Source organism: Schistocerca piceifrons, chromosome 3, assembly GCF_021461385.2.
Source record: "Schistocerca piceifrons isolate TAMUIC-IGC-003096 chromosome 3, iqSchPice1.1, whole genome shotgun sequence".
In the NCBI taxonomy this organism is placed as follows: Eukaryota; Metazoa; Arthropoda; class Insecta; order Orthoptera; family Acrididae; genus Schistocerca; species Schistocerca piceifrons.
This window is the reverse complement of record NC_060140.1, coordinates 887,788,786-887,801,286: the sequence shown is the minus strand read 5'-3', so window position 1 is coordinate 887,801,286 and position 12,501 is coordinate 887,788,786. Positions and strand designations below refer to the sequence as shown.

The window sequence follows — 12,501 nt, the reverse complement described above, 5'->3', positions numbered from 1 at the left end:
TGAGGATAGTATATTGTTCTAGAATACTTCCGTCCGAACAGGCCTTGGAAGACCCAACGGCACCGACCGGCCGCCTGGTCATCCTCAACCCACAGGCGTCACGGGATGTGGATATGGTGGCGCATGTGGTCAGCCCACCGCTCTACCGGCCGTATGTCACTTTACGAGACCGGAGCCGCCACTTCTCAATGAAGTAGCCCCTCATTTTGCCTCACAAGGGCTGAGTGCATCCCGCTTGCCAACAGCGCTCGGCAGACCAGATGATCACCCATCCAAGTGCTAGCCCAGCCCGACAGCGCTTAATTTCGGTGATCTGACGGGAACCGGCGTTACGACTGCGGCAAGGCCGTTGGCAGAATACTTCACCTTCTCAAAAATTTTGAAAAAATATCAGCAGTGAAACAGATGGTTAGTTATTGACGTCTCTCATATCATCTTTTTTAAAGAAAACGGCCGCAGTATGTAACAGGCGTGAGCGCAGCGTGGTGTCACACATGAGTGGGATGATGGCGAGAGAAGGAAGAGAGTGAAACCCTGTGTCGCCACATAGCCTTCTCCTCTCGAATGGCACTACGGGGGCCGAGCTTAACGTCCCCATCCGACGGACGTACAGCTGTCAACAGTGTCGACCGAGCAAGGTGGCGCAGTGGTTAGCACACTGGACTCACATTCGGGAGGACGACGGTTCAAACCCGCGTCCGGCCATCCTGCTTTCCGTGATTTCCCCAAATGCCGGGATGGTCCCTTTGAAAGGGCATGGCCGACTTCCTTTCCCACCCTTCCCTAAACCGATAGGACCGATGAGCTCGCTGTTTGGTGCCCTCCCCCAACTCAACCAAGAAACCAACCAACTGTGACGCATACTCTCATTTCGCGAGACACTGCAGATGGGTTTGGTAATTTATCCAGTGGCGCTATGACTGGTGATCAGAGACTTGACTCCACCACCCCTCTGCCGTGGAAGCTAAGGGATAACTGTCAACAGCGCGTGGTGTATACGGACGGTCACCTATCCAAGTTCTGACCACTCCCGATGGTGCTTAACTTTAGCGATCTGACAGGAAACGGTATGTGTTCACTCCGTCTTCAGACCACGAGAGGCCTACTGGGACCATCCGACCGCCGTGTCATCCTCAGAGGAGGATGCGGAAAGGAGGGGCGTGGGGTCAGCACACCGCTCTCCCGGTCGTTATGATGGTATTCTTGACCGAAGCCGCTACTATTCGGTTGAGTAGCTCCTCAATTGGCATCAGGAGCCTGAGTGCACCCCGAAAAATGGCAACAGCGCATGGTGGCTGGATGGTCACTCATCCAAGTGCCGGCCACGCCCAACAGTGCTTAACTTCGGTGATCTCACGGGAGCCGGTGTATCCACTGCTTCAAGGCCGTTGCCACCGGTATATGCTGACAGTCCATACTGCGTTTTTTGTGTCATGTAAGAGAAGTGGTAACGCCGTGCTTATCGTCGTCCTGGATGAAAAGGTAAATGGATATTGTTCTCTCTATTTACTCATACGAAGGCTGTGGGCTCTGGCCCATAAACCCATCTCTGATGGCGATTTTTATACGTTTTTGTTGGTTACTTAGGAGCTTCGATTATGGTCCGTGGTAACCGAAGTAGTGCAGAAGGTGAGTGATCGGCCAGAGGTCTTTTATGGTGTCCAGGAGGTTACGTGTTGTCTTCTTGATGGTGTCCTAGATAGGGTCGATGGCTGAAGATTCCTTGTCCAGGTCCACCGAGAGACTTTTAAGAATGAGCCGAAGACAGTGATTTTGCAAATCCTATGATTGCTTAACGTTTTTGTGTTTATGGTGGCCCCAGAGGAGCAGCCATATAAAATGGAGGGTTGTTTCCGTTGTTCAGTATAGCTTCAGTTTTGTGCTAGTAGGCATATGAGAGATGGCGAGGAGAGGGTGCAACATCAAGCGCAACGTGTTGCCTTTTTTGACATGGACATTTTCCTTGAACAATGAGAGACGTGATCAGCCTAAGGGACTGGATCGTTGTTTATAACCAGGCTGTCATGAAGGTAAGAAGAGAATTGTCGTCATCTTCTCAGCGTTAACTTGAAAGCCTTCTACTTACGTTTCAGATCTAGACTTGAATAATAAAATGGGAAGGTACTGCTAATCAGCACTCAGGGAGAAGCTGTGATCTAAATGACAATAGATTTATTCATCCTTAACATCACAAGACAACACAAATGGCTAAAGAAACGTCACACAAACATTTTCATTTGACAAACGCTTTCACTAACATGGGGTCTATGGTGGACAAAGTGATCAGCTGGGGATCGACACAGGACAAAAACCGGAACACTAATCGCTTTATCTGACTTCATACATGTGAATTCGGGTTATGGCACAAAAACTACGCCACCATCAAGCATCTACACTCTACTATTCCAACAAAAGAAAAATATGGTTCGAAATAACAGGGTGCTGAGAAATATATATTGGAGCCCTACGCCATAGCAGCGAATACTTTACCCTCCCGCTGGTCAGGGCGGCACACCACGATGCATTCAGTGACTGAAGTCATGGACGGCCGCAGTCTGTTATTAATGGAGCGCGCCCAAAAAATGCAAGTACGCGGTCTCGCCCGCGTTCGGTTAATTCGGAACGCAGGTACTTTCCTATGAGCCTATGAAATGCCCGTGGATGCCAGTGTGCAGGTGGACCCGTTTGCTGGTCTGCCAAACCAATTTGACTCTGTGCGACGACTACGGGTGACTGAATATGTCAAATGTTTACACGGCCGACTGAGGCAAATAAGTACACCCACGCAACACTCGCTGTGTGCGTGATGCTAGAAGCAGTATCTCTGACGGTTCAGAAGGTGACTGGCACAGGCTCTAAGTGGCACACTAGCGAGGGACACAAGTCTCACCGTTCAGCTAGAGACCTGCAGTTCTTTACTAGCGAAGTGCCAGTACAAGAGTTATCTTCTCTTTCTGTCAGCTTTTCTCCTCAGGTCGGTAGCAAAAACCTATTTAGATCTTAGACTTCCCCCACTTAAGCACAAGCCAATCACGAGCTGGAGCGCGGCATTTGAAGCTCGGAGAGCGGCCCTTGCTTTGCATACAGCGGTTTGACCAATCAGAGAGTTTAAAGTTAATTGGGAGAAAAGGAAAAAAGATTCAGCTTTGCGGCCTCTTTCCCACGCAATTAGGACATGCCATTTGCTAACAACATGACCAGGATGGAACCACACCCCTCCACAAAAAGTATGTTACCTCCCCTGTTGCGTCCATTTCAAAGTTTCCAAGGAATGGCCATAAACTCGCTGAAAGCCTCGTGCCTTCACAAATATGTTTTGTAACAGAGTCTGGGTGTCTGGGCGCCAGTTACCTAGCCCACAGAAATTCGCAGAACGCTGACAGTTGTTTTGCTGGCTTCCTGCCTAACAAGGGCCCAACCTCAGCTTTATTTCCGGTCTACAATGCACTGGCCATTGCATTCGTGACTCCTCGGCGGTAGTCAGTCTAGCCGGACGCAGCTGCCTCCTGACCGGCGCCAACCAACGTGCCTGCACAATAAGACCACGGAACTTGGCCGTCCGGAAATGTTTCCACCAGGTTCCGCAGAAAAAACGCGCTTTCCTCGGCCCACCGTCTCCGTCCTCTTTTACTGCAGTCGTTTAAATCGGCACCCTATTCCTTTAAATGCAGGTAAAGCTGACCATTATTCCTTCCCTAGAGTCAGTAGACTGATGGCCAAAAAAAAGAGCACGCAAGCGAGAGCATTAACTACTGCCCACCATTTCATCATCATGTATGAAGTCACATCATAATGGATATCATCTTCCCTATGGGTAGCTTTGAGGGATGAAGTAGTGAAGGCAGCAGAGGATCAAGTAGGTAAAAAGACGAGGGCTAGTAGAAATCCTTGAGTAACAGAAGAAATATTGAATTTAATTGATGAAAGGAGAAAATATAAAAATGCAGCAAGTGAAGCAAACGTCTCCAAAATGTGATCGACAGGAAGTGCAAAATGGCTAAGCAGGGATGGCTAGAGGACAAATGAAAGAATGTAGAGGCCTATCTCACTAGGGGTAAGATAGATACTGCCCACAGGAAAATTAAAGAGACCTTTGGAGATAAGAGAACGACTTGTATGAATATCAAGAGCTCAGATGGAAACCCAGTTCTAAGCAAAGAAGAGAAAGCAGAAAGGTGGAAGGAGTATATAGAGGGTCTATAGAAGGGCGATGTACTTGAGGACAATATTATGGAAATGGAAGAGGATGTAGATGAAGATGAAATGGGAGATACGAGACTACGTGAAGAGTTTGACAGAGCACTGAAAGACCTGAGTCGAAACAAGGCCCCCGGAGTAGACAATTTTCCATTGGAACTACTGACGGCCTTGGGAGAGCCAGTCCTGACAAAACTCTACCATCTGGTGAGCAAGATGTATGAAACAGGCGAAATACCCTCAGACTTCAAGAAGAATATAATAATTCCAATCCCAAAGAAAGCAGGTGTTGACAGATGTGAAAATTACCGAACTATCAGTTTAATAAGTCACAGCTGCAAAAACTAACACGAATTCTTTACAGACGAATGGAAAAACTAGTAGAAGCCAACTTCGGGGAAGATCAGTTTGGATTCCGTAGAAACACTGGAACACGTGAGGCAATACTGACCTTACGACTTATCTTAGAAGAAAGATTAAGGAAAGGCAAACCTACGTTTCTAGCATTTGTAGACTTAGAGAAAGCTTTTGACAATGTTGACTGGAATACTCTCTTTCAAATTCTAAAGGTGGCAAGGGTAAAATACAGGGAGCGAAAGGCTATTTACAATTTGTACAGAAACCAGATGGCAGTTATAAGAGTCGAGGGACATGAAAGGGAAGCAGTGGTTGGGAACGGAGTAAGACAGGGTTGTAGCCTCTCCCCGATGTTGTTCAATCTGTATATTGAGCAAGCAGTAAAGGAAACAAAAGAAAAATTCAGAGTAGGTATTAAAATTCATGGAGAAGAAATGAAACCTTTGAGGTTCGCCGATGACATTGTAATTCTGTCAGAGACAGCAAAGGACTTGGAAGAGCAGTTGAACGGAATGGACAGTGTCTTGAAAGGAGGATATAAGATGAACATCAACAAAAGCAAAACAAGGATAATGGAATGTAGTCGAATTAAGTCGGGTGATGCTGAGGGAATTAGATTAGGAAATGAGGCACTTAAAGTAGTAAAGGAGTTTTGCTATTTGGGGAGCAAAGTAACTGATGATGGTCGAAGTAGAGAGGATATAAAATGTAGGCTGGCAATGGCAAGGGAAACGTTTCTGAAGAAGAGAAATTTGTTAACATCCAGTATTGATTTAAGTGTCAGGAAGTCATTTCTGAAAGTATTCGTATGGAGTGTAGCCATGTATGGAAGTGAAACATGGACGATAACTAGTTTGAACAAGAAGAGAATAGAAGCTTTAGAAATGTGGTGCTACAGAAGAATGCTGAAGATTAGATGGGTAGATCACATAACTAATGAGGAAGTATTGAATAGGATTGGGCAGAAGAGAAGTTTGTGGCACAACTTGACCAGAAGAAGGGATCGGTTGGTAGGACATGTTCTGAGGCATCAAGGGATCACCAATTTAGTATTGGAGGGCAGCGTGGAGGGTAAAAATCGTAGAGGGAGACCAAGAGATGAATACACTAAGCAGATTCAGAAGGATGTAGGTTGCAGTAGGTACTGGGAGATGAAAAAGCTAGCACAGGATAGAGTAGCATGGAGAGCTGTATCAAATCAGTCTCAGGACTGAAGACCACAACAACAACAACAAGAACATGAAGCGGCATAACTCCAAATTAGAAGTGAGAGTGCACTGCAATCTCTCAAAATTTTCGTATGACGTGCCGTTGCCCATTGTTCTATGATGTTCAGGTGCTGCTGTAGGCGCCATATTGCCGCGTTGATGTGTCGCCTGCTTGTTAATAACGTGGTATCGTCGGCGAATTTCGCGAGGACATCCAGCGGCAGCACCGGCATCTTCTCGACTCGAGGTACGTGATGTGGCTGAAGGATTCTGCATCGGTGAGAGAACAGTGTCCGTCTGCTGGGCTCTAGACGATTGGGGCGTGGTGTTGATTACGGCGCTTCTGAACCCATCGATCGCATATTCGTATGACAGTCGTGGAATCCCGACCAGTGCGATCAGGAACAGCGCGGAGGGGTAAAGCGCGGTCTCGATCAGCCACGATCCGGCCATTCTGGATTTCTGAGTTGAGTTTCTTGACGTTTCTCCTTCTTATATGAGGTACGACGCGGTCTTCTCACAAACAAACATCATTCAAATGCGATTTGTGAATGACAAACCGGTAGCGGAATCCTTTCTTAAATACAGAACGTAGATGGCGTCACGCCTCCGGAGAGGGTGGCGAGATAGTCTCCGACGAAGTTGCACGCACAGAGGGGGGCGGAAAAAGTTACTAGGAGAAAAAAAAGCAAAAGAAACGAGAAAGACGGTACAAAAATTAATCAGGAGAGGTAGGTGAGTTGCCCTACTCCTTTTGTTCCTCTCCTGTGCACACGAGAAGAATCCTTCCCCTTGGCCGGCGACTGCAAACATTTACACCTACATCCATGCTCCACAAGCCACCTGACGGTGTGTGGCGGAGGGTACCTTGAGTACCTCTATCGGTTCTCCCTTCTATTCCAGTCTCGTATTGTTCGTGGAAAGAAAGGTTGTCGGTATGCATCTGTGTGGGCTCTAATCTCTCTGATTTTACCCACATGGTCTCTTCGCGAGATATACGTAGGAGGGAGCAATATACTGTTTGTCCCCTCGGTGAATGTATGTTCTCGAAACTTCAACAAAAGGCCGCACCGAGCTACTGAGCGTCTCTCTTGCAGAGTCTTCCACTGGAGTTTATCTATCATCTCCGTAACGCTTTCGCGATTACTAAATGATCCTGTAACGAAGCGCGCTGCTCTCCGTTAGATCTTCTCTCTTCTATCAACCCTATCTGATACGGATCCCACACCACTGAGCAGTATTCAAGCAGTGGGCCAACAAGTGTACTGTAACCTACTTCCTTTGTTTTCGGATTGCATTTCCTTAGGATTCTTCCACTGAATCTCAGTCTGGCATCTGCTTTACCGACGATTAGTTTTACATGGTCATTCCATTTTAAATCACTCCTAATGCCTACTCCCAGATAATTTATGAAATTAATTGCTTCCAGTTGCTGATCTGCTATATTGTAGCTAAATGATAAAGGATGTTTCTTTCTATGCATTCGCAGCACATTACACTTGTCTACAATCAGATTCATTTGCCATTCACTGCACCATGCGTCAATTCGTTGCAGATCCTCCTGCATTTCATGGTTTTCATTGTTACAACCTCTCGATATACTACAGCATCGTCCGCAAAATGCCTCAGTGAACTTCCGATGTTATCCACACTGTCATTGAAACGATGTCATTTTTACAACGGACGTTCGATACGTAATGCAACACCTTTTTTTCTAGGCCAATTTCGGTCGAAGGAATGCGGAATTTGCTACGTGACATCGTGGAATATTGCCGGTTTCATGAAGTTCCAATGGATGGCGGCGCTACACGTAGCCTTCATAATGGTGTCTATAACGGAGGAGCGTTCCAAACAGAGACGTGTCATTGAGTTTCTTTTGGCGGACAACCAGAGCTTCGCAGATATTCATACGCTCTTGCAGAACGTCTACGGAAAGCAGGCAATCAACAAAAGCACGGTGAGTCGTTGGGTGAGGTGTCTGTCTTCACGAGGTCGCGCAAACTTGTCCCAACTCCCGCGTATCGGCTGGGAGCACACAGCTGTGGCTCCTACAGTGCTGGAAAGTGAGGACAGTCTCATTCAAGCTTTTGTATGTCCATCCTTTTAGCAGGACGTCTCTGGGACGACGGCCGTTTACTATGGTGACAAAAAATAAAAACACCTGCCGTCCTTATGATTTTATTTTATTTTGTCGCTACCGGTTTCGACGCTTCATTGCGTCATCTTCAGGCTGTTTCGATGCGTTACAGGTTGATGCGATCCCCATGCACAACCCATCAGTTGCCAGCATTATTGGATTCAGATAATCTGCGAATCCAGTAATTCTGGCAATTGATGGGTTATGCCTTGGGATCTTAGCAACCTATAACGCATCAAAACTGCCTGACGATGACGCAATGAAGCGTCGAAACTGGTAGCGACAAAATAAAATAAAATCATAAGGACGGCTGGAGGTGTTTTTATTTTTTGTCACTCTCATTCAAGATGATCGACAGATCATAGTCAAACACCTCGCTGTACAACTGGGCGTCTCAGTTATCAGTGCCGACACACTCGTCCATCAGTTGGGGTACTTGAAGGTTAGTGCCCGCTTGGTTCCTCGCTGCCTAACAGAAGACAAAACGAGCGACGAAGGTCCAGCTGTGCGGAATCGCTTGCGCACCACGAAGCTGACCGTGACAATTTTTTATCGAATATCGTCACAGGCGATGAAACGTGAGTTTGTCATTTTGAACCGGAAACAAAACGGCAGTCCATAGAGCAGCGCAACACCACCTCCGACGAAAAACTTCAAAGCCGCACCCTCATCCGATAAAATCATGGCGACGGTCTTCCGGGACTTTGAAGGGGTCACTCTGTTCGATGTCCTCCCTCACGGTGCAGCGGTCAGCTCGGAAGTGTGCTGTGCTAACCCTCCGGAATGAAGAAACGACTTCAGCGTGTTTGTCGCCACAAAAATGCAAACGAACTTCTCCTTCTCTATAAAATGTAAGCCTCAAGTTGGCGCACCCGAGACAAGATTACAGAACTGCACTGCACTATTCTTCCTCATCCGTACTACAGCTCGGGTCTCGCAGCTTCCTACCACCACCTGTTCTGCCAAATGAAGGATGCACTCTGCGAGAAGCAGTACGTGGATGATGGGGAGTTTATCGATGCAGCAATACGCTGGGACCGACGTCCACCAGTAGGCGATACCATGAGGGCTTACAGGCCTTCCTACAATACTGGTCATTAAAATTGCTACACCAAGATAAACGGGTATTCATTGGACAAATATATTATACTAGAACTGACATGTGATTACATTTTCACGCAATTTGGGTGCATAGATCCTGAGAAATCACTACCCAGAACAACCACCTCTGGTCGTAATAACAGCTTTGATACGCCTGGGCATTGAGTCAAACAGAGCTTGGATGGCGTGTACAGGTACAGCTGCCTGTGCAGCTTCAACACGATACCACAGTTCATTGTATTGTGACGAGCCAGTTGCTCGGCCACCATTGACCAGACGTTTTCAATTGGTGAGAGATCTGGAGAATGTGCTGGCCAGGACAGCAGTCGAACATTTTCTGTATCCAGCAAGGCCCGTACAGGACCTGCAACATGCGGTCGTGCATTATCCTGCTGAAATGAAGGGTTTCGCAGGGATCGAATGAAGGGTAGAGCCACGGGTCGTAACACGTCTGAAATGTAACGTCCACTGTTGAAAGTGCCGTCAATGCGAACAAGAGGCGACCGAGACGTGTAACCAATGGCACACACTAATATCATTCCGGGTGATACGCCAGTATGGCGATGACGAATACACGCTTCCAATGTGCGTTCACCGCGATGTCGCCAAACACGGATGCGACCATCATGATGCTGTAAACAGAACCTGGATTCATCCGAAAAAATGGCGTTTAGCCATTCGTGCACCCAGGTTCGTCGTTGCGTACACCATCGCAGGCGCTCCTGTCTGTGATCCAGCGTCAAGGGTAACCGCAGCCATGGTCTCCGAGCTGATAGTCCGTGCTGCTGCAAACGTCGCGGAACTGTTCGTGCTGATGGTTGTTGTCTTGCAAATGTCCCCATCTGTTGACTCAGGAATCGAGACGTGGCTGCACGATCCGTTACAGCCATGCGGGTAAGATGCCTGTCATCTCGACTGCTAGTGATACGAGGCCGTTGGGATGCAGCATGGCGTTCCGTATTACCCTCCTGAACCCAGCGATTCCATATTCTGCTGACAGTCATTGGATCTCGACCAACGCGAGGAGCATTGTCGCGATAAGATAAACTGCAATGGCGATAGTCTACAATCCGACCTTTATCAAAGTCGGAAACGTAATGTTATGCATTTCTCTTCCTTCACGAGGCATCACAACAACGTTTCACCAGGCAACGCCGGTCAAGTGCTGTTTGTGTATGAGAAATCGGTTGGAAGCTTTCCTCAAGTCAGCACGTTGTAGGTGTCGCCACCGGCGCCGACCTTGTGTGATTGCTCTGAAAAGCTAATATTTGCATATCACAGCATCTTCATCCTGTCAGTTAAATTTCACGTCTGTAGCATGTCATCTTCGTGGTGTAGCAATTTTAATGGCCTGTAGTGTAGTAAGGTGCTGTCTGTCCGTTACAGTGAACGGAGATTGTGCTGAAAAACAGGGTTCTGTAGCTAAAAGAGTGAGGAATAAAACCAACCTGTTTTCGGAGGAAAATTTGTTGCACTTCTCCTTGAACGTTCTTCGTACACTGTCATTACGTTAGTACTACTACCGAACAGACGGCTCTTGCTAACATGAACAGTGTGATTGGCTCACACTGTTCGGTGATGTTCAACAACTGAGTTCTTCGTGCTTCTTTACTCTGGCATTGTGCTCGTACATTTAGGAAGGTCGTCACCAAATGGATTTTGAAGCAAATATGCGGTTTGACCAAATGCGTCCTATTTTTGCCTGATTCTGCTTACTGAAGACTGGAGGGAGACACGACGGTGGTGGAAGCAAGAACAAACGTGGAAGGGATACGCAGTTTACTTGTCTCCAGCCAGTACTTCTGTAGCTTCCAAGTTGCGGTTGGTGCGGTTTGCATGTAAATAAAACAGCATGCAAGAATAAGACAAGGTTTTTTTCTGAGCCATCTGTCTTCTGACCGGTTTGATGCGGCCCACCACGAATCCATCTCCTGTGCCTTTTCATCTCAGAGTCGCAGTTGCAACCTGCGTGGTCAACTATTCCGCGTCTTCGTCTACTGTTTTTACCCTTTACAGCTCCCTCTAGTGTCATGAAAGTTGTTCCCTGTTGTCTAAGGAGATGTAGTATCAACCTGACCCTTCTAGTTGTCAGTGTTTTCGACATATTCCTTTCCCGGCCGATTCTGCGGAGAACCTCTTCGTTCCTTACTTTATCAGTCCACTCACAAAGGATTATAATTTTACGGGATTGTTAGTCGTTGTGCCTAAAGACAGCTATATTCTGTTCATCTAAGCAGGTATGGATGTGTCCGTGCGTACATCCGAGCGAAGCGTGGTTAGGTGGACAATGGTGTTGCGGATTGAATATGCCGGTAATTAGTAGTTTCGTTTCATCACTGGGCTATAAATAGCAACAAAGATTTTGTTTTACTTTCAACTTTTTTTAGAAAGTGTCTTGAATTTGTAAATTTCTTTAATTGTTCTCGAACGAACAGATACCATTGACGACTACGCAGCTTCTCTAGAATAAATGATAATTAATTGAAACCTTCAGCTGCGGAGAGGTGTTGTTGATATACGTCGATGGGGACAGGTGAAAATGTGTGCCCCGCCCAGGACTCGAACCCGCGATCTCCTGCTTACATGGCAGGCGCTCTATCCATCTTTCTTTATGATTTTTTTTTTAAGACTCATAACTTTAAACCGACTGTGGTGAAAAAAAATACAGTTGGACGCGAACAGGCGACTATAAGTTTAGAACACACGACGCATGCCACTTTTTTTTTCTTTTTTATTGTGTATAAGGCATAGTTAGGAATTGGGAAACACCTGCTAAAGCGAAAATCATGATATACGCGTTACATGAGTTACCAGTTTTGACATACAAACTAGAATGTTGGATCTGCCTCAGACGGATTTCAGTCGAAAACAAGCGATAGACACACGCTTTCTACGAGAGATTTTGGGCGAGACAAGAGGTGACAGGGAAAAAAATGAAGCAGTACGAAACACGCTTCAGGTATTGAGACAGATAGGCTGAAATGGTTTGGCCATCTTGAAAGAAAAGGAATAGAAAGTCTAAAAAAGAGCTCTGCAAATCTTGGAATGTGGAAGAAGACCGATTGGAAGATTACGAACAAGACGGTGAGACCATCAGATGGATTATGTGAAGCGCAGAGTGGGAGGAAGTACTGAACGATAGACTGTGGGAGGAAAGAGAAGACTGGAGGGCGCTTTGTCAACCACGTGCGTAAGCAGAAGCGTATTAGGAAGATGAAGGAGAAGAAACAGGGGAGCTAAACTTTTGCTTGAGTTTTTCAAGGATTTGAATGAAATTGTTGAGTGAATGACTTCAAAGCAAAATTCAGGGCTCGTCCGGGATTTGAGCCCGGGACCTCTCGCACCCTACGCGAGAATCATACCCCCTTTTTTTCTTTTTAGACGCTCTATCCATTTTTTTATTTCTTTTTTGGGCAAGTGCTCTACCAACGTTTTTTATTTAGCAGCGCGTTAGCGCGCTTTTTTTTTAAGAAAAAGTAAAATAAAAATAAAAACGCGGTT

The 12,501-nt window shown here is 46.6% G+C and overlaps 1 pseudogene; it reads right to left on the bottom strand.

The window, feature by feature from the left end:
* Nucleotides 1–236: 236 nt before the first annotated feature.
* Nucleotides 237–354, bottom strand: LOC124790340 (annotated as a pseudogene).
* Nucleotides 355–12,501: the final 12,147 nt, after the last annotated feature.